Genomic DNA, 226 nt, shown 5'->3' with positions numbered 1-226 from the left:
GAAGAAATACAAATAGAAAGGCATAATACAAGTAAAAGGAAAGCAGGATCTCGAGGACTAACTAATCAAGAGAGGAAAAGGAGAAGAGCTAGGAAACATGACAATGTCAAGCCATACCATACAGTTATATGTAGAAGATGGGCAAGGCAATGATCCTGAGAATCTCCAGAAGATTTTTCAATCTAGCAGTTAATTGGAAAGATTGATTTTCATTTGACTTGAGATT

Source organism: Octodon degus, unplaced genomic scaffold (genome assembly GCF_000260255.1).
Source record: "Octodon degus isolate 3935 unplaced genomic scaffold, OctDeg1.0 scaffold00011, whole genome shotgun sequence".
NCBI lineage: Eukaryota > Metazoa > Chordata > Mammalia > Rodentia > Octodontidae > Octodon > Octodon degus.
Note: the sequence above shows the minus strand (reverse complement) of the source record.